The 23,025-nt window shown below is 45.5% G+C and overlaps 1 pseudogene across 1 annotated transcript; it reads left to right on the top strand.

Annotated features, from left to right (window-relative positions):
* The first annotated feature begins 1,039 nt into the window (after positions 1-1,039).
* LOC144695624 (zinc-binding protein A33-like) lies at positions 1,040-22,595 on the top strand (annotated as a pseudogene). The gene is made up of 6 exons (XR_013579980.1): positions 1,040-1,672; positions 1,763-1,858; positions 1,952-2,185; positions 3,256-3,278; positions 11,458-11,573; positions 22,018-22,595. The product of XR_013579980.1 is annotated as a zinc-binding protein A33-like (transcript).
* Positions 22,596-23,025: the final 430 nt, after the last annotated feature.

Genomic DNA, 23,025 nt, shown 5'->3' with positions numbered 1-23,025 from the left:
TTCCATGCAAACACAAGAAATGCAACACCTGCCTTTTTACATCCTCCCGTCTCACCATTCAAAGCCCCAAAAGCTCCTCCTAAGTGAAGCATCAATTTACTTGTACTCCTTCCAATCTATTATACTTTACTTGGTGCTCATGATGCGGTTGCCTCTACATTGACCACACTCAGACTGAGTGACCATCTTGTGGAAAAGCTTCATTCGCTCTGCAGGCATGACCCTGAGCTTCGTGTTGCTTGTCATTTTAATTCTCCGCTTTGCTCCCACTCTGGTCTTTCTGTCCCTGGCCTGTTACAGTTTCCAATGAACTCAACACAAGGTTGAGAAACAGCACCTCATATTTCGTCTCAGCTCCCTACAGCAACACTGAGTTGAACAAATTTACATCATAACCTCTGCCTGCATTTTGTGCCCTTTCTTTCCTTCTTCCTTCACTTTGCATTAGGCGGCTGTTATCCATCCATTCACACCCCATTTCAACACATCCTTTGTTTCTTTACAGTACTCATTACCAGAAAAACTACCGTCTTCAACCCTACCGCAGAACTACCTAAGGGGTTGCCGGGGGTGGGGTGGGGGGCGCTTCCTTGCTGTGAAATAATTGCCCGATATGTTTCCCTACATTGCAACAGTGAGTATATTCCAAATGCATTTCCTGGGTCTTACAAGTATTTTCGAACGACACGATTTCGTGAAAGACGCTAAATAAATGCAGGTCTTTTTCTTTCTAGTGGTTAATTCAAATGGAATCTGACGGCCCAAATCTCTCTAAAGCTCTTCCCAGTGCCTGTTATCAAAATAACTCCTTAACATTTATGGTAATTTATATTTTAGGTGAGCGGCTACAATGATGAACAGAATTCAGTTTATGGATCGGGATTTACACCATGTTTCTCTGGATAGTTTATAACCGTCAGCAAGTTCCTCTGGAGCAAAGTGCGATAGAATCTCGAACCTCGCCCGTCTCCGCCTCCTCCCTCTCTCCAATCTTTCTCTCCACCCACTGCCAACTCTCCATGGACTTTCACCCTCTCTGGCTGGGTTCAATCATTCTCCATTTTCTTAACCTGTGCATCGCTCCCACCACTCTCTGCCTTGTTTTCCCATGTAAAAGACTACGGCACATGGTTTAGTAATAATAATAACTACCCGAGCATGGAGGTGAATTTCGTCGACAAATCCGTGATCTGAAGGTGTTCGACAGCGCAGTAAAGTCGAAACTGAAACCGGATTGAATCAGCAGTTGTTGAGTGTGGACATGGCTTCTAAACAGCACGGAGAAAATTTCACAGAGGATTTATATTGTTCAATTTGTCTTGATTTCTTCACCGATCCGATAATACTGGATTGTGGACACAACTTCTGCCGATCCTGTATCACGCAGTGCTGGGAAAAGCAGGACATAAACCCCTGCCCGGAATGTAGAGAGGTGTTTCCGGAAAGAAACCTCAGGGTAAATCGGGCCGTAGCAAATTTGGCCGAGAAAGCTCGAAAATTAAAGCTGAATCCGAAAGAGAAAGAAAGTAAACTTCACTGTGAGAAACATCAGGAAGAACTGAAGCTGTTTTGTGAAACTGACAAGGAATTGATCTGTTTGATTTGTAGAGATTCGCGGGAGCACAGAGAGCACCGCTTCCTGCCGATCGATGAAGCTGTTGAAATCTACAAGGTAAAAGGGGAAATATTTTATAAATGGATAGTTTTATCACATTTTCATGGTCTAATACTCTCATTCTGTGATTTTCTCTCCCAATCCCAGGATCAGCTGAAAACTTCCTTAGATTCTCTCACAGAGAAGAAATCGGTGGTTCTAGAAACGGAACAGAAACAGAAACGGAAGATTTCCGAAGTTAGGGTAAGGTCTCACTGTGCTGATTTTCTGGGATCTCGGTTAGTTTTGTTCCCTTTATCGCGGGACAGTAATTATGTTTCGCATTTCATTTGGTAGGAACAGTCGAGCAGTCTGCAGACCCACATCACATCCGAGTTCACTAAAATGCATCAGATTCTCACTGAGAAAGAGGAGCGTTTACTCAGAGATCTCATGGAAGAAGAGGAGCGGATTCTAGAAGCAATGGCGAAAAACCTTCGAGAGATTCAGGAGAATTTAAATTCTATTGAGGAGAAGCTCTCAAAAGTTCAGAAACAGATGGAGCAAAAAGACGAGTTGATATTTTTGAAGGTGAGGGAACATATTGCGGGTCAGTTCAATGAGGCTTCACACAGTCACAAAATAACTGATAACTGAAATAAATATAGAATGTACTGAAAAAATAAAAACTGAGTTAAACAAATTTCTGTCTGTTTCGTGGCAATTCTGCGGTCTCCCCGAAATAATCGGCTTCCACATTGTCTGCAGATTCCCGGGAATACCTGTAACCTCCAGAGAATGTATTTTCTTGATCTTCTCACTTGCTTTGTGATTATTTCCGTTTTGCCAAGTTTAATTTTCTACTGGACGCCTATTTCGATCCAGTTACAGCTCATGTTCTGTGTGTGTGGGTGTGTCTGGTACGGTGTGTGAGAGTTACTGTGTCTGTGAGAACGACTGATGTTGAGTTCCAGTTTATTTGACTCTCCACAATCTTCCTTCCAAAATGTACCATTTAACACTTCCGTGTTAAATCTCATCTGCTTTGAGTCTGCTCATTTCACCAGCCGCCCTGTTTATGTCCTCCTGAACTATGTGCAGGTCAACTCATTACAGAAAGGATGTAATTGCATTAGGACACAGAGGAGATTTACGAGGATGTGACCAGGACTAGAAAAATGCAGCTATGAGGAAAGATTGGATAGACTGGGGCTGTTCTCCCTGGAACAGAGGAGGCTGAGGGGAGATTTGAGATATACAGAATTGTGAGGGTCCTGATAGTGTGGGTGGGGAAGGGCCTATTTACATGCCAGAGAGGTCAGAGACGAGGGGGCACAGGTTTAAAGTTTTGGATAGAAAGATGAGAGGGGAGATGAGGAAAAACTTTTACACCCAGAGGGTTGTGGGAACTGGAACTCACTGCCTTAAAGGGTAGTAGAGGCAGAAACTCTGAACTCATTTAAAAACTGCCTGGATATTGACATCAAGTGCTGCAACCTGCAGGGCTGTGGACCAAATGATGCAAAGTGCGATTAGGCTGGGTGGTTTTTTCCATCTGGCGCAGACACGATGGGCCAAGTGGCCTCTTTCTGTGCCGTAAATTTTCTATGATTCTAAACCTGTTACTTTGCTTCTCACTGTTCATGATTCATTTCATTCAGTAGGAAGCTTGTCGGAAGAGAAGGTAGGACATGCTCTCTACTGAAATTCTGCACAGTTTGGTAAAATAACTCAGAAAGCTTTTGTTATGATTTCTTTTCTAGTTATCATCGCAACATTAAAGGGTCATTCATCGGGCGACAATAACTCTGCTTATGGTTTAAGCAGTAGTATTTTATTAAAATGACAAACTTTATTCCAGCCGTTAGATGCGATTTCATATAACTGGTCTACATTATTGTATTAAATTACAAGATGCCATTCAGTCCTGAAGTGCTCACTTGCAGGCTGCAGACTGCTGTTAGTGCGGCTGTGACCTTCCGACTGAACCTGAGAGAGCCACACCACCCATGTTTCCATGGTGTCGACCATCTATGTCCCTGCAAGGCTCCTGATCAACCCGAGAGAGTCTTATGTTAATGGGGGAATGAGTTTTGTTTTTATTCCAATATAGAATCTTGATCTGTATCCTTAACACCAGCAAAACAGACCCAGCAGATGTGGCGGCACTGTGGTATAAATCTTGGAGGGTGTTGCTCTGGGAGTCCATAACATTGACTCCAGAGCCCATGAAGCCTCATGGCGTCAGGTCAAACATGGACGAGGAAAGCTGCTGATAATCTTGTACCCACCCATCCACAACACCTCAGCCCCTCACCCTTGCCTCAGCTGATGAATAAGCACTCCTCCACGTCGAACTTCACTTGGAGGAAGCACTGAGTGGCAAGGGAGTAGAACGTACACTGGATTGGATTCAGTGTCCATCACCAAGAATGGCTCGGTCGTGGAACTACCTCCCTAGAGCACTGTGAGCGTACCTACACCACATGGACTGCAGAAGTTCAAAGAGGCAGCTCACCACCACCTTATGAAGGGCAATTAGGGGGGCAATAATGCTGGCCTCACCAGCGCTGCCCACATCTCATTCATTGATAAAAAACAATTTGCCACTACTGGCCGAGCTGGATATGCCCCAAAGGACATAGCTGCTAGACTGGGTCTGTGGCAGGTAGTGAGGGAACCCACAAGAGGGAAAAACATACTTGACCTCTTCCTCGCTAATCTGCCTGCTGAGCATGCATCTGTCCATGGCTGTATAAGTAGGAGTGACCACCACACAGTCTTTGTGGAGATAAACTACTGCCTTCAGATTGAGGATACCCACACACAAGACTGGGCATCCATGGAGCGTTGTGGACCATCAGCAGCAGCAAAGTTGTACTCAACGACACTCTGTAACTTCGTGGCTCGGCATATCCCCAACTCTACCCTTACCACCAAGCCATGGCATTAACCCTGGTTCAATGAAGGCCCAGATTTTCCGGCCCTGTCGCTGCTGCGACCTGCCGTGGGCAAGGCAGCAGCCCAGCCACAAGTCCATTGACTGGCGATGGGACTGGAAGATCGTGGCGGCGGGCGGGTGCGGAAAACTCCGCCTTTTCAGGAGGGCATGCCAGGAGCAGCAGCATTTATACCTAAAAAGGAGGTGTCAACATGGTGAAGCCAGGACTCAGGACGACTTACATGTCAGACAGCGTAAGCCACATGCGATAGACACAGCTAAGCGATCCAACAACCAATGGATCAGATGTAAATTGTGCGGCTATGGCCCTTCCAGCCATGCATGGCGGTGGACAATTAAATAACTAATTTGGGGAGGAGTCTCCACAAATATCCCCACCGTCAATGATGTGGGAACCCATCACATCATTGCAAAAGATTAAGGATGAAGCTTTTGCTACAATCTTTAGCCAGATGTGCCCAGTGGATGATCCATCTCAGCCATCTCCAGAAATTCCCTGCCTACCAGTCTTCAGCCAATTCGATTCATTCCATGTGACATCAAGAAACGGCTGAAGGCACTGTTTCCTGCAGAGCTATGGGCCCTAACAATATTCTGGCAATAGTACTGAAGACTTGTGCTCCAGAACGTCCTGCGCCCCGAGCCAAGCTGTTCCAGTAAAGCTATAACACTGGCATCTACCTGGCTATGTGGAAAATTGCCCAGGTATTTCTTTTCCACAAAGAGCAGGACAAATCTGCCCTGGCCAATTACCACCCCATCAGTCTACTCTCCATCATCAGTAAAGTGTTGGAAGGGGTCATCAGCAATGATATCAAGAGGCACTTGCTTAGCAATAACCTGCTCACTGACGCTAAGTTTGGGTTCCACCACAGTCACTCAAATCCTGACCTCATTACAGCCTTGATTCAATCATGGACAAAAGAGCTGAACTCCTTAGGTGAGGTGAGAGTGACTGCCTTTGACATCATGGCCTAACTTGACCGAGTATGGCACCAAGGAGCCCAAGCGAAACTGGAATCAATGGAAATAAGGGGGGAAACTCTCCGGTGGTTGGAGCCATATCTAGCACAAAGAAAGATGGTTGTAGTTGTTGGAGGTCAATCATCTCAGCTCCAAGGCACCACTGCACGAGTTCCTCAGCCCATCCATCTTCAGCTGCTTCATCAATGACACTCCTTCCATCATAAAGTCAGAAGTGGGGATGTTTGCTGATGATTGCACAATGTTCAACACCATTCACGACTCTTCAGATACTGAAACAGTCCATGTCCAAATGCAGCAAAACTAAACAATATGCAGGTTTTGGCTGACAAGTGGCAAATAACATTCGGGCCATAGAAGTGCCAGGCAATAGCCGTCACCAACATGAGAAAACCTAACCATCGCCCCTTGATGTTCAATCGTTTCCATTACCATTGCTGAATCGTGTGCTTGCACACAAACAGGAGAGAGAGCTCATCGTGAGTGAGATACAGCCAGAGTGAGTATGGGTATTGGCAATTTGGTGCACAGTGGGAATTCGGTGCATAGGGAAAAAGGTGCTCTTTGCATGTTTATTTGGATATTCAACTTCTTAAATCTTCAAAGAGTGGTCTTGTTCTGCTGCAACAGTAGAGTCTACAAGGGAAAGGAATGATTGGTAAGTAGTGGGTCAGGTCAGGTAAGTATTTAATACTTTAATTGCTTCAAGTTTAAGGTCATTTTGTGGTTTATACTTTGTATATACTACAGTAACGAAGATCAGGAAAGAAGGGCCCCAGAGTAATTGATTGAAAGGTTTAATTTAAAGGGATAAGACATGGCAGGAGAGCTCAAGCCATGGTGTGCTCCTCGTGCTCCATGTGGGAAGCAGGGGACATTTCCAGTGCCCGGGACCAGCGTGTGTGCATGAAGTATGTCCAGCTGCAGCTCCTGGAATCTCGGGTTTCAGAGCTGGAACGGCGGCTGGGGACTCTGTGGGGCGTCCGCGAGTCTGAGAGCATTGTCGATAGTACGTTTAGAGAGGAGGTCACACCTCAGCTGAAGGGACTTGAGGAAGGAAGGGAATGGGTAACCACCAGGCAGTCGAAGAGAAACAGGCAGGTAGTTCAGGAATCCCCTGGGGACCCGCTCGCAAATTGCTATTCCATTTTGGAGGCTGATGAGGGCGCTGGTTCCTCCAGGGAGTGCGGACAGAGCCAGGCGTCTGGCACCACAAGCAGCCTGTCTGTACAGGAGGGGAGGAAGAGCAGTAGTAATAGGGGATTCTATAGTCAGGTAAACAGATAGGTGCTACTGTGGCCGTCAACGTGACTCCAGGATGGTATACTGCCTCCCTGCTGCCAGGGTCCGGCATGTCACTGATCAGCTGCAGGGCATCCTGAAGGTGGAGGGTGATGAGGCAGAGGTCATGGCAGTTTGGTACCAACGACATAGGTAGAAAGAGGGATGTGGTCTTGCATCAAGAATTCAGGGAGTTAGGCAGTGGACTAAAAAACAAGACCTCTAAGGTTGTAATCTCTGGATTACTCCCAGTGCCACGTGCTAGTGAGCTCGAAAATAGGAGAATAGCACAGATGAATACGTGGTTTATGATTTGGTGCAGGAGGGAAAGTTTTAGATTCCTGGATGACTGGGACTGTTTCTGGGGAAGGTGGGACATGTACAAGCGGGACGGTCTACATCTGAACCAAAGCGGGACTAAGATCCTTGCGGGTGGGTTTGCTAGTGCTGTTGGGAGGAGTTTAAACCAATTCGGCAGGGGGAGGGGACACAGAATGTTAGCCGGATAGGGACACATCATAATCCAGTAAAACAATCAAGTCTGAGGGAGGACAGCTGCATTATGTTTCAAGGGAGTAAGGCAAGGCTGGATGGCGTCTACTTTAATGCCAGGAGTATTACAGGTAAAAAGGATGAGTAAAGGGTGAGCATTGACACGTGGAATGGTGATATAGTAGCCATTGCTGAGACGTGGCTGAGTGAGGGAAAGGATTGGCAGTCAACCTTCTGGGGTATAGAATATTCAGGCGAGGCAGGGGAGGGGGTAAAAGAGGAGGAGCCATTGCATTATTAGTTAAGGAGCCAGTTACTGCAGTAAGGAGAGATGATATCTTGGAGGGGGCATCGAATGAAGCTTTGCGGGTAGAGCTTAGGAATAAAAAAGGGGCAGATACATTGTTAGGTTTCCCAGATAGTCAGCGGGAAATTGAGGAGCAAATATGTGCACAATTTGCGGAGGTGTATAAAAACAATAACAATAGGGTAATTATATTAGGTGATTTCGACTTTCCCAACATTTATTAGGATAGACATAGTGTTAAGGACTTGGATGGAGTGGATTTCTTGAAATATGTACAGGAGAACTTTTCAGGTCAATATGTAGAGGGTCCAACAAGGGATGGCGCAGTGCTGGACCTAAATCTGGGGAACGAAGCCAGACTGGTGGCTGAGGTGGTGGTGGGGGAGCATTTTAGTGATAGCGACCACAACATGGTACAGTTTAAGTTTATAATGGACAAAGAAATAGACAAGTTGCAAAAAAATGGTTTGGATTGGGGGAGAGTGGATCTTCGTAAAATAAGGCAAGATCTGGCCAAGGTAAACTGGGAACAGCTACTTGTGGGGAAATCTACAGAGGAGCAGTTGGGGGCGTTGTAAAAGGAAATAGGGACTCTACAGGCTCAACATGTTCCCTCTAGGGTGATAGGAAGGAGTAACGAGCCCAGAGAACCATGGATGACCTGAGATATTCAGGATACGATGAGAAGGAAAAGAGAGGCTTTTAGGAGGTACAAGGGAAGCAAATCAGTGGAGGCATTAATGGAGTACAGACAGTGCAGGGTGGAGCTTTATAAAGCAATTAGGAGAGCAAATAGGGGATATAAGAAAGCTCTGGCTGGTAAAAGTAGGGAAAGTCCCAAGATATTCTATAAGTGTATCAAAGGAAGAGGATAACCAGGGAAAGAGTAAGGCCAATAAGGGACCAAGGGGGAAATCTATGGGTGGAGCCAGAGGACATCGCTAGAATGTTGAATGAATACTTCACGTCCGTCTTCACCCAAGAGAATGAAGATGAAGGTATTGAGCTCGGTGAGAGAGACTGCGAGGTTCTTAAGCAAATTCATATAGGGAGTGACAAGATATTGGAGGTGTTTGCAAGCTTAAAAGTGGACAAATCTCCAGGTCCAGATGATTTGTGTCCCAGACGGCTGAGGGTGGCAAGGGAAGAGATCGCAAGGGCTCTGACCCAAATTTTTAATTCCTCTCTGGCCACAGGGGAGGTTCCTGAGGACTGGGGAACAGCTAATGTGGTTCCGCTCTTTAAGAAGTGTTGTAGAGAAAAGCCAGGGAACCACAGGCCAGTGAGTCTCACGTCAGTGGTAGGGAAACTATTGGAGAAATTTCTGAAGGAGAGTATCTATCTCCACTTGGAGCAGCAAGGTTTGATCAGCGATAGTCAGCATGGCTTTGACAGAGGGAAGTCATACCTTACAAATTTGATTGAATTTTTTGAGGAGGTGACCAGGTGTGTAGAGGAGGGTCGTGCAGTTGATGTAGTTTATATGGATTTCAGCAAAGCCTTTCACAAGGTCCCACATGGGAGACTTATAAAGAAGGCAAATGCACATGAGATACACGGTAATTTGTTAAGTTGTTTCAAAATTGGCTTAGTTGTAGGAGACAGAGGGCGATGACAGAAGGATGCTTTAGTGACTGGAAGCAAGTGTCCAGTGGTGTGCCACAGGGATCTGTGCTGGATCCCCTATTATTTGTCATTTATATAAACAACATAGATGACCATGTGTCGGGTACGATTAGTATGTTTACGAATGACACAAAGATTACCCAGGTGCTTAACAGTGAGGTTGAGTGGCTTGGGCTACATGAAGATATAGACGGGCTGGTCAAATGGGCAGATGGAATTTAACCCTGAAAGATGTGATGTGATACACTTTGGAAGGAGTAATTTGACAAGGAAGTATTCAATGAACGGCATGACACTATGAAGTTCTGAGCAACAAATGGACCTTGGCGTTTGTGTCCATAGATCTCTGAAGGGGGAGGAGCATGTTAGTGGGGTAATAAAAAAGGCATATGGGACACTTGCCTTTATCAATCGAAGCATAGATTACAAAAGTAGGGAAGTCATGTTGGAATTGTATAGAACCTTGGTGAGTCCACAGCTGGAGTACTGTGTGCAGTTCTGTTCACCACATTATAGGAAGGATGTTATTGCACTGGAGGAGATGCAGAGAAGATTCACCAGGATGTTGCCTGGGATGAAACATTTAAGTTATGAAGAGAGGTTGGATAGACTTGAGTTGTATTCGTTGGAGCAGGGAAGACTGAGGGGCGACCTGATCGAGGTGTACAAGATTATTAGGGGCATGGACAGGGTAGATAGGGAGCAGCTGTTCCTCTTAGTTGAAGGAACAGTCTCAAGGGGTCATAAGATCAAGTTGAGGGGCAGGAGCTTTAGGGGGGATATGAGGAAAATGTTTTTTATCCAGAGGGTGGTGACGGTCTGGAATGCACTGCCTGGGAGGGTGGTGGAGGCGGGTTGCCTCACATCCTTTAAAAAGAACCTGGATGAGCACTTGGCACGTCATAACATTCAAGGCTATGGGCCATGTGCTGGTAAACGGGATTGGTAGGTAGGTCAGGTGTTTCTCACGTGTCGGTGCAGACTCGATGGGCCGAAGGGCCTCTTCTGCACTGTGCGATTCTGTGATTTTGTGAATCCCCCAACATCACCATCTTGGGGGTTAGAATTGACCAGAAACTGAACTGGATTAGCTGTGTAAATACTGTGGCTACAAGGGCAGTTCAGAGACTAGGAATCCAGCGGTGACTAACTCGCCTCCTGACTCCCCAAAGCCTGTCCACCATCCAGGAGACAAAAGTTAGGTGTGTGATGGAATACTTTCCACTTGCCTGAATGAGTGCTGCTCCAATAACATTCGAAAAGTTTGACACCATCCAGCACAAAGAAGCCCACTTGTTTGGCATCTCATCCACAAACATTAATTCTCACCAACACTGACGAACAGTGGCAGCAGTCTGTACCATCTACAGGATGTACTGCAGGGCCTCACCAAGGCTCCTTAGACAGCACCTTCCAAACCCACGACTGCTGATGGACAAGGGCAGCAGAAGCATGGGAACACCACTACCTGAAACTTCCCCTCCAAGCCTCACACTATCCGGACTTGGCAATATATCACCGTTCCTTCACTGTCACTGGGTCAAAGTCCTGGAACTCCCTCCCTAACAGCACCATGGCTGTACCTACAACATGTGGACTGCAGCGGTTCAAGAATGCAGCTCACCACCACCTTCTGAAGGTGCAATATGGCGTTGGCAATAAATGCTGGCATAGTAGTGAAGGCCGCATCCCATGAATGAATTAGAAAAATCAACACAACAGCTGAAACTTGTTTTAAGATATACAGCAAAACTGACACCGAACCACAAGGAGATATTAATACCGATAACGGAGGTATGTTTTAAAGCGTATTAAAGGATGAAAGAGGGATAGAAAGGCAGAAAGCTTTCAGAATTTCAGAGTTCAGGGCCTTGGCAGCTGAAGGTCCACCTGCCAATTGTGGAGTGATTAAATTCAGGGATATTCAAGAGGCCAGAAGTAGAGGAGCGCAGGTGTCTCGGAGAGTTGCGTAGACGTTTTCAGCCATTGCCTTTTTTCTACAAGCTTTGTTTGTAATACAGCAGGTGGACAGGCTAAATGTTTATCTTCTCCTGTGATTTGTCATATCTCGGTAACTGATCTGTTATGGGCTATGGGCCTTTTTCAGGACATGGGTATTTCCATACTCTGCCCTTGCATTTCATGTCTAAAATCATGCCTAAAGTGTTCTAACACGATGAATTTATAACAGAAACTGTTTCATATTAATAGGATTAGTGATGACGGTCATGAGCTCTCAGTGTCTGATGCTGCCCTGACTATCGGAAAGTTCAAAGGCCCTCTACAGTACACAGCGTGGAGGGAAATGATAAACTCCATCAACCCCGGTAAAACTCCTATATTAATTTTCTTGATCATAGGCCCCAGATTAAACACTCACATCGCCGGTTGTTAATCCCTAGAGACTCTCCATTCTTATATTTTTTAATCTGTGGTTTCCTCTGGGTAAGTGTCTGAAGCCATCAGCACTGTGTGTCAAAGCAGTGAAGGGATCTGTGTAACCAGACGAATAGAGCACGGATCTCAGGATGTGAAATAGAATTTGTAGAGGAGATTGGACTGGAATTCTGGGAACATTTTTCATCCATGTATAATCAGGAAGTCATGCAGACTTTGAAGAGAATGTGTGAAAAGAGAGCGAATGCGTGAAGTGGAATTAAACTCCTTAGTCACGAGAAAGTGAGTCTGCACTGGAAAAGGGAGGACACCAGGGGTTTTATCCAAGTGTTCGAGATTGAAACAGTACAGAGGGGATAAACATTCATAGTTTTCACACAATCACAGAGTCTGCATCAATGTAAGGATAACGTCAAATTTAGAAAAGAGAGGGGACACAGCGGTTTGGGTTGAACGAGGTTGATTTTTTGAGTGACCCCATTGATCGAGCAGGTAGTGAAACAATGAACCCACTTCTCTGTCTACGAACTTGATAAGAAGCCCAATCCATTCTGAGGGTTGAGCTGCAGTATAATGTCATTGTCCAGTTTGTCATAGGTCTGTTGTGTGGAAAGGTGCTCGGTGGTCCTTGTTAGACAGAGGTGGGCGGGGGTGTGAGAGAATCAAGAAATCCGACGTTCCTCCAGTGAGGGGTTGTGGTAGTGTGATCATCGTAAGGTCATAAGAAATAGGCGTAGGAATAAGCCATTTGGCTCAACCTGCTCTGCCATTTGATACGCTCATGGCTCATGTAACTGTGGCCCTAACTGCCCTTTTTTCCTGTCCCCTGTAGCCCTTCACTCCACTATCGATCAAAAATCTGTCTAATTTAGCCCTGACTAAATAAAACAACTTCGTCTCCATTGCTCTCTGTGGAAGAGAATTGCAAAGGCTAACATCCCTCCAAGAGAAGAAATTCCCTCTCATCTCTGTCTTAAAAGGGAGACAGACCCCTTATTTATAAACTATTTCCCCTGCTTCTAGATTCCCCCGCTAGTGGAAACACCCTCTTAGTATGTCCCCTGTCAAGCTCCCTCAGAATCATATATGCTTCAATAAGATCACCTCTGATTTTTCTAAACATCAAGAGTACAGGCCTAATCTGCTGAACCTTTCCTCAAAAGACAACTCCTTCATCCCAGGAATCAGCCTAGTGAACCTTCTTTGAACAGTTTCGAAGATAAATATATATCTCCTTTAAGTAAGGAAACCGTACTGTACCATTACTCTCGCCAATGCCCTATGCAGCTCTCTCAAGAGTTCTCCATTATTATGCTCCATCTCCCTTTCAATAGAGGACAACATTCCATTTGCTTATTAATAACTTGCCGTACCTGGTTAGGGAGGTAGTCAGAAAAGTGGAGTTGAGGCGACAATTAGAGCAACCATGATCTTATCGAATGGTGGAGCAGGTCAATGGGCAAATGGCCTACTCATGTTCATACTCCTTGTATTCTTGTGCCAAACGTTTATGATTAATGTACAAGATCCCCTTGTCCTCCAGTATTCAGCAATTTCTCCCCATTTAAATAATATTATACTTTTCAATTCTTCCTGAAAAAGTCATACTCCACATTATGCTCCAGCTGCCATTTTTTCCCACTTACTTAACCTCTCCATATCCCTTTGCAGACACCTTAAATCCCCCTTCATGATTTGCATTCCTGCATATTATCATCAGCAAATTTGTCTGCAATTTAGTCTGTCCTTCTAATATGTCACGAATATAGATCATAAATAGTTGAGGGCCAAGCACTGATTATTGCAGAACTTCACTAGTTACAATTTACCAACCTGAAAATGACCTATTTCCCCTGGCTCTCTGTGTCCTTCGAATTAGACAATCGTCTAATAATGCCACTGTATCACCTCTAACACCTTGAGCTCTTATCTTCTGCAGTAAACTTTCATGCAGCACTTTATCGAATGCCTTTTGGAAATCAAAATACACTACATCTACTACTTTCCCATTATCCACCATGCTTGTTACATCATCAAAGAACTCTAATAAATTTGTCAAACATGATTTCCCTTTCAAAAAACAATTTTGACTCTGCCATATAATGTAACGATTTCTAAATGTCCTGCTATACCTTTTTAAGATAAAGGTTCCCAGGGTTTTCCCAATGACAGATGTTAGATTAACTGGCCTGTAGTTCACTGATTTCTGTCCCTCTCCTTTCTTGAATAGTGATGTTACATTCATGGCTTTCCAGTCCGTTGTGATCTTTCCAGAATCTAGGGAATTTTGGAAGATCTCAACAACCATTCTATTCAGCCACTTCCATTCAGACCCAATGATGCAAGTCATTAGGTCCAAGGTTATTGTCAGCTGTTAATCCCTTTAGTAGTTTTCCTACTGCTTTTTCTCGACTAATCATGATCGTTTCTAATTCCTCGGTCCCTTTTGCCCTTATTTTTCTTAGGATGCGTTTTTGTCTCTTCTACTGTGAAGAATACTTGTTCAAAGTCTCTGCCATGCCCCGGGTTCCCAGTATTAATTCCCCAGTCTCACCCTCTGAGAGGGCAGCACTGACCATCATTACTCTTCATTTCGATATAGTTGCAGAAGCTTTTACTGTCTGTTTTAGCTTTTTTGTAAGTTTTCTCTCATACTCCAATTTCTCCCTTTTTTTTTACACTTCCTTTGCAGGTTTCTAAACTTTTCCAAATTTTCTGGACTACCACTGATCTTAGCAGCATTATACATCTTTTCTTTCAATTTGACATCACCCTTAACTTCCTTAGTTAGCCACAGATAGAGCACTCTGTTCACTGAGTCTTCCTTTCTGGATGGAATATATCTTTGTTGGGAGTTATGAAGTATCGCCTTAAACGTCTGCCACTGTTCCTCTACCATCTTATTTTTAATCTATTTCCCCAATCCACTTTAGCCAACGCTGTCTTCATGCCCATGCAACTGTCTTCATTTAAGTTTAAGACACTAGTTTCAGACCTAAATTGCTCACCCTCAAACTGAATGTGAAATTTTATCATATATGATCTCTCTTACCGAGAGGATCTTTTACAATGAGATAATTCTTTAATCCTGTCTCATTAGATATTTCCAGGTTTAAAATAGACTGTTTCCTGGTTGGTTCAAGAACATATTTTTTTCTAAGAAACTGTCCTGAGTGCAACCTATGAGCTCATCCTCAGGCTACCTTTTCCAATTTGATTTATCCAATCTGTATGAAGGTTAACATCGCCCATAGTTATTGCAGTATCTTTCTTACAATCCCTGGCTTCTGACTTGCCTTTATAACCATAGTGTCTATATGCTCACACAGTTCAGTGTCTGTTCCATGGTAATCCCCAAGGTGTTGATGGTGGTGGATAGAGTGATGGAAATGCAGCTGAATGTCAAGGATGATGCTTAGATTCCCTTTTGTTTGTGATAATCATTTCCCGGCGCTTATGTTACGTACTACTCATCAGCCCAAGATTGAATGCTGTCCAGGTCTTATAGCATACGGCCACCAACTGCTTCAGTACCAGAGATGCTGAAAATGGTGCTGAACACTGTGCAATCATCAGTGACCATACCGTCAATTGATGCAAGGCAGATTATTGAGAAAGCAGCTGAAGACTGGTGGGTTGAGGTCACTAACCTGACAAACTCCTGCAGTGATCACCCGGGCTGAGATTATTGGTCTCCAAAAACTGCAAACATCTGCTTTGGTGCTGATATGATTTCTATAAATGGTGATTCCCTGACTGCTAATGACATCTTATCACTGGCTTTCAGCTCTTCTGTCCATGATGGACTAAGACTGTATGGGTTCTTGAGCCAAGTGGCCCTGCCGGAATGCAAACTGAGAATTGATAAGCATTTTAATTGCTGTGTAAATGCCATCTGATGGCATTGTTGGCAACACTTGTCTGGCGATTGTTGCATCAGTGATTGGCCATTTTGGATTTGTCCTGCTTTTGGTGGACAGGATATGTTTGGGCAATTTCCCACATTGTTGGATAGATGCCTGTGTTGTAACTCTACTGGAACAACTTGGCTATGGGTGTAGCTAATTTTTGAGTACAAATCTTCAGTACTGCAGCTGAGATGTTGTCTGAGCCCATAGCCTTTGCTCTTTCTAGTGAGATAATCCATTACTTGTGATCATGTGATGTCAGTTGAATCAGCTGAAGACTGGCATCTGTGACATTGATGACGTTGGAAGGAGACCAAGATGGATCATCCACTCGACATTTCAGGTTGAAAATGGTTGCTGTTGTTTCAGGCTTGCCTTTTGTATGACATACGGGGCTGACCCCTCACTGTGCCTGGATATGTAAATGAAGCCTGCTCCTCCAGTGAGTAGTTTAATTGTCCACCCTCATTGCTGACTGGATGTGGCAGAACTGCAATTTTTCAAGTAAAAACAGAGAAAGCTGGAAATGCTGGTCAGGCAGCATCTTAGGAGAGATAATCAGAGTTAACAGGTGGAATATTCCACTCTAAAGGCGACGTTCGGCGATGGGCACAGAAGTGGAAGTGATTCCCGCTGTCGGGCAGGGCGGCTGAACATGGGTGATCTTGCCCTTTTCCGCTTATTACTGATTCATTGATGTGGAGCACAGAAAATCTGGTGTTGAGCGCGGGCAGGAAGTCGCTGTCCCTATCATTACCTCGTGGGTTCGCAGTCCAGGCGTCTTTATTTAAAGATACCCGGAAAACAGGGTGTAGCAGTCAGCAGGCTGCTTCCACCTCTGCTGAGCAAGTACGGGCTGCACCTAGACATAGCGGTAGGTTCAGATAAAATTAAGAAGTATGATGCTGGATTAGAACTGCTGTTGGCAGGAGTAGACCATCCAGCCCTTCGAGCCCACTCAGCCATTCAATGAGATCATGGCTGATCCTCTACTTCAACACCATTTTCCTGCACTATCCCCGGGTCCATTGGTGTTTTTAATATGTAGACATCTATCCATTTCAATCTTGCACACACTCAATGACTGAGCCTCCACAGCCGTCTGGGACAGAGACTTCCAAAGATTCATCACCCTCTGAGTGAAGAAATTCCTCCTCATCTCGGTCCTAAATGACCTGCCCCTTATTCTGAAACTGTGTCCCCTGGTTCTAGACCCCCCCGCCACATCAACCTGGGAAACATCCTTCCTGCATTTACCCTGTCAAGCCCTGTAAGAATTTTGTATATTTGAACGAGATCACCTCTCCTTCTTCTAAACTCCAGAGATTAATGGGCCCATCTATTTAATCTTTCCTTAAAGGGCAATCCCTCCATTCCAGGAATTAATTTGTGAATCTAAATTACACTCAGTCTATGGAAAGTATATCATTCCTTAGGTAAGGAGAACAAAACTACACGTAATATTCCAGGTTCATTCTCACTAAGGCACTATATAATTGCAGTAAGACATTTTTACTCCTGTACTCAAATCCTTTTGCAATAAAGGTCAACATGGCATTTGCATTCTATATTCCTTGCTGTACCTGAATTTTAGCTTTCAGTGACTCATCAACAAGGACACTCAAGTCCCTTTGACGTTCAACATTTCCCAGCCCCTCATCATTTAAGAAATACTCTGTATTTCAGTTTTTGCCATGAAAGTAGATACCCCCATATGTTTCTGCATTGAATTACATCTGCCAAATTTTTGCCCACTCACTGAGCCTCTCCAAATCTCCTTGAATCTTTTCTGCATCCTGCTCAAAACCGACACTTCCATCTAGTTTTGTGACATCTGGAAACTTGGAAATATTACATTTAATCCCAACATCCAAATCATTGAAATGGATTATGAATATCTGGGGCCCAAGGACTGATCCTAGTGATACCCCACTAGTCACAACCTGCCCACCTGAAAAGGACCCATTCATTCCTACTCTCTGTTTTCTGTCCGTTAACCAGTTCTCAATCCATGCCTGTACTTTCCACTAAATTGCATTTGCTCTCATTTTGCTTGCCAAACTCTTGTGTGGGATGTTATCAAAAGCTTTTTGAAAATCTAAATACACCACAAACCCCAGTTACCCCTTACATATTCTGCTAGTTACATTCTCCAAAATCTCCAACAGGTTTGTTAAACATGATTTCTCTTTCATTAAGTCCATGTTGATTCTGCCCAAGCTCACCATTATTTTCCAAGTGTCCTGTTATCACATCCTTTATTAATGATTCTAGCATTGACCCTACTACTGATGTTAGGCTAACAGGTCTGTAGTTTCCCCTTTTCTCTGTCCCACCTTTCTGAAATAGTGGGGTTATACTTGCCACCCTCCCATCTGCAAGAACGATTCCAAGGTCTATAGGATTTTGAAAGATGAACACCAATGCACCGACTTTCTCTCCAGCCACCTCATTCAACATTCTGGGATGTAGATCATCAGGTCCAGGAGATTTATCTACTTTAAGTCCCATTCATTTCTCTAATACTTTTCTTTTACTAATGATATTGTGTTGCAGTTCCTTCTTGATAATTGTCCCTTGATCCTCCACTATTTCTGGGAGGTTTTTAATGTTGATCATTGATATTTGGGTGGATTATGAGAAAGTTCATGTGATTTGCCTTGGCCGCATCTGTCATTAAGTATGCACTTTGTGGTGTGTTCAACCACAGTTTTCCTGTTAATTCATGTTTACTTCATGTTAATTCTTTATGTTTGAACATAAAATAGATAGTATTATCTGTTTGCTTTGTTGACTCTTGGATATTAAAATTATTCTGTTTGTTTCAAAACATGGATCTTTAGGCTTTAGTAAAAATAAAAGCAAAAACTGCGGATGCTTGAAATCCAAAACAAAAACAAAACCTGGAAAAACTCAGCAGGTCTGGCAGCATCTGCGGAAAGGAACACAGTTAACATTTCGAGTCTGAATGACCCTTCAACAGAGCTAAGTAAAAATAGAAGAGAGGTGAAATATAAGCTGGTTTAAGTGGGGGTGGGACAAGTAGCGCTGGATAGATGGCCAGTGATAGGTGGATATAACCAAAAGATGTCACAGACAAAAGACCAAAGAGGTGTTGAAGGTGGAGGTATTATCTAAGGAATGTGCTAATTAAGGGTAAAAAGCAGGATGAGCAAGGTACAGAAAGCCTTGGTGGGGGTGAGGTGGGGGTGAAGGAATCGAAAAAGGCTAGAAGGAAGAGATAAAACAATGGATGGAAATACATTTAAAAATATTGGAAATAGGTGGGAAAAGAAAAATCTATTGAAATTATTGGAAAAAAAAGAGGGGGATTTGAAAGAGGATGGGGATAGAGGAGAGAGTTCATGATCTGAAATTGTTGAACTCAATATTCAGTCCGGAAGGCTGTAAAGTGCCTCGTCAGAAGATGAGGTGTTGTTCCTCCAGTTTGCGTTGAGCTTCACTGGAACAATACAGCAGGCCAAGGATGGACATGTGGGCATGAGAGCAGGGTTTGAGTGTTGAAATGACAAGTGACAGGGAGGTCTTGTTAGTGCTAGCGGACAGACCAATGGTGTTCTGCAAAGCGGTCACCCAGTCTGCGTTTGGTCTCTCCAATGTAGAGGAAACTGCATTGGGAGCAACGAATGCAGTAGACTAAATTGAGGGAAGTGCAAGTGAAATGCTGCTTCACTTGAAATGTGTATTTGGGCCCTTGGACAGTGAGGAGAGGGGAAGTAAAGGGGCAGGTGTTGCACCTTCTGCGGTTGTATGGGAAGTGCCATGGGAGGGGATTGAGGTGTAGCGGGTGATGAAGGAGTGGACCAGGGTGTCCCGGAGGGAACGATCGATGCAGAATGCCACCAGGAGGGGTGAAAGGAAGATGTGTTTGGTGGTGGCATCATGTGGAGTTGGTGGAAATGGTGGAGGATGATCCTTTGAATGTGGAGGCTGGTAGGGTGATAAGTGAGGACAAGGGGGACCCTATCATGTTTCTGGGAGGGAGAGGAATGCTTTATTATCTTAATTTATTATCTTTATTTATCTAAAGTCTTTATTCTCTTAGTAAGTAACTGGGATTTCAAATTTGGTCAACTAACAAAAAAAAGTTAATGGTCACTAACCAGATGATAACCAAATTTGGGGGTCTTGTCTGGGACTGTAACAAGTTTTGGGCCATGGCCTAGCAATATACCAAGAGAGACAGCAGAACTCTACAGCAGAGAGGGATCTGGGAATTCTGGTACATCAGTCACAAAAAATAATACGCAGGTACAGCAAGTGATTAGGAAGGTAAATGAAATGTTGATGTCTGTTGCAGGAGGAATCAAGTATTAAACAATGCAATTGTTCCTACACCTGTACAGGGTCTTACTGAGAATTTATCTGGAGTGCTGTGTACCATTTTGATCTCCTTACTTAAGAAAACAGATAATACATGAGAATCAGTTCAGAGAAGGCTCGCTTTACTGATTCCTGGTTCGGAGGGGTTATTTTAGGACAAAAGGTTGAGCTGGTTGGGCCTATATCCATTGGAGTTTGGACGAACGAGACGTGATCTTACTGAAACATGTAAGATGCTGAGAGGATGTTTCTTTTGGAGAGGAGTCTGTAACTTGGAGACAGTTTAAAAATTAGGGGTCTCCCATTTAAGACTGAGATGAGGAGAATTTGTTTCCTGTCAGAGGGTCGTTAAGTTTGAAATTCTCTTCCCCAGCGAGCAGTAAAGGCTGGGTCATGGAATATATTCAATCAGATCAGCCATTATCTTGTCAAATGGTGGAGCAGGCTTGAGGGGCTGAATGGCCTACTCTTGTTCCTAATTCTAGAGTTCTTCTATTTTAATTTTGTTTGGTATCTTACAGGATAAGATTGCGTACAGGCTGTGTGACATTTTCGCACTGCTTCTCGGAAGTATCACTCCCCACCCACTCTTTCTCCAGCTCTCTTTCTCTCCTGCCCCTCTGTTTCCTCCCCATCTCTCCCCAACATTAATTTTCACCCTCCTGCTCTCCTTCTCACAATCTGTTTCCCTCTCTCACTTTCCTTTCCCCCCCCCCACCCCACTGAATCATTCCACTCCCTGTCCCTCGTGCTCTCCCACTTCTCCCCATCCTTCTCTCCACACATACTTTCTCACTCCCCTTGACCACACTCTCTCACTCACCTCCCACTCTCCCTTTCTCTCTCCCTCTTTAACTTCTGCTCTCTTTCTTACCTCTGCCCTACCCACAATCTTTCTCTCTCCCCTTCCACACACTTTATCTCTCTTCTGCCATGCACTCATCACCCTCCCCTCCCCCTCCTGCTAGATCTAACATCAGTCCTTCCTGTTCCCTACCTCCATTCCCTACCTATTGTCCCATTCCGGCCCTTTCGCTCTCTCTTCCACTGACCCAGACCTCTCTCTCCTTCCTCCTTCCCTCATCATTCCACTTTACCTCTTCCACGCACCCTCTCCTCCCACGCACCCCATCCTCCCACGGTCTCCCTTCACTCTTCCACACTTTTCCCTCTTCCACACTCTTCCCTCTCCCCCTTCTGCTTTCCTTCCTGCCTTGCACATTCTCTCACCTCTCCCACTCTCACACCTTCCCATTCTTCCTTCCACACTACTGCTGTCGCTAATCCTGCCCCTCTCTCTTTTCACACACTACCACTTTTGCATTCACCCTCCAGCTCCCCTCTCTCTCACACACTATCACACTCTCCCAGCCCCCCTACACTCTCTACCCCTCCATCTTGCTCTCTCACACCATCACACTCTCCCTGCCCCCCTACACACTCTACCCCTCCATCTTGTTCTCTCACACCATCATACTCTCCCTGCCCCCCTGCACTCTCTACCCCTGCATCTCACTCTCTCACACCATCACAATCTCCCTGCCCCCCTACACTCTCTACCCCTCTATCTTGTTTTCTCACACCATCACACTCTCCCTGCCCCCTTACACTCTCTACCCCTCCATCTTGCTCTCTCACACCATCACACTCTCCCTGCCCCCTGCACTCTCTACCCCTCCATCTCACTCACTCGGATCCCCACACACTTCCTGCCACTCTCCTGCTCTCTTTACTCGAACCTCTCTTTCTCACCCACTCTCCCAATCTTCCTGTCACCCTGGTTTCTCCCTGTCTCTTGCTTCCTTTTTCTCAATCCCTCCTGCTCTCACTCTCTCCCACCTCTTCCTCTCCGGCACTCCGCTCCCACTCTCCCTCTCCAATCTCCTGCTCCCTCCTCCTCATCCACTCCATACTCTGCTGCCATTTTCTCTCCTCAACTTCACCTCCCATCTCCATCTCTTTCCAGTTCCCTCTCTCTCTGTCTCCGCCTCCCCCTCTGCTCTCTCATCCATTTCCTCTCCATTCTCCCCCTCTCTCCCACCGGGATCCTTCCTCACACTCTCTCCCCCTCCCCAGCCCCTCTCTCTAAATCACTGACTGTGTTATTTTAACTTTCCCCCAGCTCCAGCCTCTCTGACTCTGGATCCGGACACAGCGAATCCCTGGCTCATCCTGTCTGAGGACCGGACCAGTGTGAGACTCGGAGACAAACGGCAGCGGCTCCTTGACACCCCGGAGAGGTTTGATTCCTGGGTCTGTGTCCTGGGATCAGAAGGATTCACGTCAGGGAGACATTACTGGGAGGTGGAGGTGGGGGAGAAGACTCGGTGGTGGCTCGGAGTGGCCCGAGAGTCTGTGAACAGGAAAGGGGAAATCTCCCTCAGGCCCGAGTCCGGATTCAGGACTGTGAGGCTAGAGTCCGGATTCTGGGCTGTGGGGCTGGATCCTGGAAGTGATTATTTTGCTGCGACATTCCCCTCTGATACCCACCTCACCCCGAGTGTGAATCCCCGGAAGATCGGGGTTTTCCTGGACTATGAGGGTTGACAGGTGTCATTTTACAATGCGGACAACATGTCCCATCTCCACACTTTCACCCACACTTTCACTGAGCGAATCTTTCCCTTCTTCCGCCCGGGATTGAATATTGGCGGGAAAAACTCGGCACCGCTGACAATCTGCGGAATTAAAGGTCACTAACGGATCCATCCCATAATTTCACACATCTCCCTACCTCCTGCCAGCTGTAAACCGATGGGTGTCAGTCTCAGTCACAGGTGGAGGGAGAAGGCAGGTTAACATTCCAGGTATTAACCCTGTGCGGGGATTGGGTGGGGTTCCCTGTGTGTGCGGTGGGTTGTCGGGGTCCCTATTTGTGTATTTGGGTAGGGGGTCCCTGTGAGTGCGTGTGCGTGGAGTATGGGGGTCCTTGTGTGCGTGTGTGCCTGGAGGTGGGGGTCCCTGTGTGTGTGTGTGGAGGGCAGGGTTCCCTGTTAGTGTGTGGTGAGGCGGTGGGGGTCCCTGTGTGTGTGAGTGTGGTGGGGGGAGCGGGGGCCGCTGTGTGTGTGTGTGTGTGTGTGGGGGGGGGGGTGGGGGTCCCTGTGTGAGTGTGTGTGGGGTGGGGGTCCCT

Source organism: Cetorhinus maximus, chromosome 21, assembly GCF_964194155.1.
Source record: "Cetorhinus maximus chromosome 21, sCetMax3.hap1.1, whole genome shotgun sequence".
Classification (NCBI taxonomy): Eukaryota; Metazoa; Chordata; class Chondrichthyes; order Lamniformes; family Cetorhinidae; genus Cetorhinus; species Cetorhinus maximus.
Note: the sequence above shows the minus strand (reverse complement) of the source record. Positions and strands in the feature narration are given on the sequence as shown.